The sequence below is a fragment of the Otolemur garnettii genome, unplaced genomic scaffold (genome assembly GCF_000181295.1).
Source record: "Otolemur garnettii isolate 467f Iridium unplaced genomic scaffold, OtoGar3 scaffold00076, whole genome shotgun sequence".
Taxonomy (NCBI): domain Eukaryota; kingdom Metazoa; phylum Chordata; class Mammalia; order Primates; family Galagidae; genus Otolemur; species Otolemur garnettii.
Window position 1 is genome coordinate 8,280,395 of NW_003852471.1, and position 3,150 is coordinate 8,283,544.

Sequence of the window (3,150 nt, forward strand, 5' to 3'; positions counted from 1 at the left end):
TTTGTACCAATACTTTATTTGCACCAAGTACAAAATACATACTTTTACTTAATTACATTTTAAAACTATTAAGACTGAAATTTAAAATCGTTTCATATATATGTACATGTTTATGATTCCAGGCACTCTTATTCTTGTATACATTCAATTTTCCATCTGGCCTCATTTTTCTTTAACCTCAGCAACTTCTTTTGATGTCGCAACCTGTCGGGCTCCTATGGCCCTGGTCTCAATTAGGGCAGGAAGGAACCAGGTGAGAGGCGGATTAGAAGTACAAGCTTGTGGAAGGCGAGCTAGCCCTTACTTTCCAGGTAGCCCTGAGCAACCTCCGCACTAGCCTTTTATTGAAACGAATGATAAAGGTGAGGGGAGTAATTAACAATGACTAAGTGCTCAGGGCACGGGCTCCTTCTCCATAAGGAGCACCTGTGGACAAGTCGCCCATGAGTCCACCACTCAGTTGTAAATCATCTTGCTTAGAGATCATTTGTCTCTTGGCATCCTCTACATTTTGACATTTTCTATAGTGCAAATCTGCTAGCAATAAATTATAGAAGAAATCATTTGTCTGAAAAGTAGTTTTAGTAAATTTGAAGATAGAATTATGGGTAGACAGTTTTTTATCATCCATTTCAAACATCTTTCTACTATGTCCTTCACATTTTTTTTCTGATGAGAAGTATGTTATCATTTTCATTGTTTTTTCTTGGTACATCTAAGTTTGTTTTCCTTCTCTTAAGGATCAAAGTTCTATTGCTGCCTTTCTCCAATATATGAAAATCGCTCCTCCATACATTTAACTCTGTTTTCATGATTATTTAACAGAGTTTGAATAAACATAGGCCATAGTCCATCATAGTATAAAACAGAGGTCTTGCTTGGCTACTTTTATTGAATGCTGAATTGTGTATGAAAATGCATGTATCCATCCATTTGTGTCATCTTTTTTAGGAGGAGATGGTTTTGTAGGATCTGGCAGACAGTGAGAGGACGAGCATGCCGTCTGAATCCAATCAGGAACCGAACTGATAAACACATGAACTTTAGTTTTTCAGGAAGCTTTCAAATCATTGATTATCCTTTGTTTTTAGAATTTGAACTTTCAGAGTTTCTGGAATAAATTTATGGGCCATTTGGACCATCTACTATAAGACTCTGTAGACCCATTTTTCTTTCTCAGATCCATGGGACCACCAATAACTCTTTTTAGCTATTTAGAGTTTTATCAACAGCTTTCTGTTCCCCTTCTCTAACTCCCAGCCTCTCCTGCCTATAAAAGTGCAACTGCCTAAAAGGAAACAATAAATTCTGGGTGCTGGACATCTCTGTGCTACTCTTTTCTCCAAGATGTTAGTTCTAAAATTCTCCCTTCACTGAATTTGTACTTTCCAAGTTTGTCTCCCCCCCACTCCAACAAGGGGGATTTCCCACTCCAACAAGGCTTTGAAAAGCTCTGCTTCTTTACAGCTGTTCTCTGATCATCTTCTTGCCCCTCTAGTTGTACTACATTTGAATTGAAAATTGTGCTTGGAAGAAAAGCTGGGTATGGGATCACGTGAACAATGAGTGCCTCAAGGGCTTCAAACAATGTGGGGGGAGGTGGATATATTCTAACCCTCTTTATGCTAAACATCAGCAGATGGCCCAGCATTCCATTTACTTGAAATGTTCAAATGTAAAAGGTAGGTGGGAATGATTTGGCAAACTACTATAGGCTCAAACTGATGATGACACAAGATTTACCATATGAAATCTGACACTGTTTCTATTGTAGAGATCTTAATAGATAGATAGGCGACTGTATTAGTGAATAATAAGTATTTGCTTACCACTAGGAGACAGGTGGATGATTGCATTGTCAGTTTTAAGATAGATCATTCAATATATTAGAGATTAAAATAAAAAGGAATTAAAATATCCTCTTTATTTTAACTCTATAGAAACCTGTATTTTTGTGCAGTTATCAGACTTTTTATATAAAGAAGAAATTAAATATGAAGTGGGAAGGAAAGGAGAGGGTAGGAAAAAGTAAAAGAAAGAGGGAAGTTAAGAAATTTCTATGCATGTATTATGCTTCTGTTTAAATTTTTCTAAATTACATAATTTTATGGCTTTTGTGAATTTTACTATATATACACACATTTCTGTGGGTTATATATGTAGCAATTAAATTATTCGTTTGTCCCATTAATAAGTAGACTCTTTGGTCGGAAACATACATATATATACACACACACATATACATAATGCACACATATATATGAAATACCTATGTGTGTATGTATATACATATACATAAACATATGTAAATGTATTTGCTTTAAATTATTTTTAAAGGAATAAAAGATTGCTAGTTAATTTTGATACAGTTTAATTTCTGTTTTTTGTTTTCAACAACAAAACGTGCTCTTGGGATTCAGTCTCATTCTTTCGACTGTTGGTCCTGTAAGAACAGTGACCCATTCTGCCTTTTCCTCCTTTATTTCTAGGACCTATGCAGCCCTTGGCACATAGCCACAATTCAGCAAATATCTATTAATGGAAAAACCTGGAATAACACTGAGTTCCATGATTTTACCAAGTCCCTCAGTTGTAAGGCAGAAAGATGTATCTATGGCTGAAATTGCCAGAGTGAACAGTGAAGAGGGGAGGGAGAGAAAGTAAGAGGAAAAGGCAACGAATTCTCAAAGTTAGATGAGTCAGAGGTTTTGAGCGCTCCTCCCAAGGGGATCTTTGATCAGCTGGAGTTATCTTCTTAACCTTCTAGCCTGTTTTAAGTTAAAAATGGAGAAACTGATAGATATTGTCTATAAGGAACCTATTCTTTTATTCCGAAGATAGAGTCTTGTGAGAATAACCTCATACCACCATGGCTTTTCTTGACAAGTGCTGGTGATGGCAAGAGAAGCTACCACACAACCACGCAGGTGCCTCCCTTTATGTATTTTTTTGTCCTTGGCATAGTTGGAAGATACAACCATTCTGTATTTTTTAAAAAATTGAATCTTCATCCTTCCTTTACTAATGCATTTCAGACTTACTTTGTTCCATCTCTGTATTCTTTAGGCTAGAAAATGAAATTCTGTTTACTTATGATCTGATATTCCTTCACAAGAAACATTCTCAATATACAATGCAACGCTAGCTATG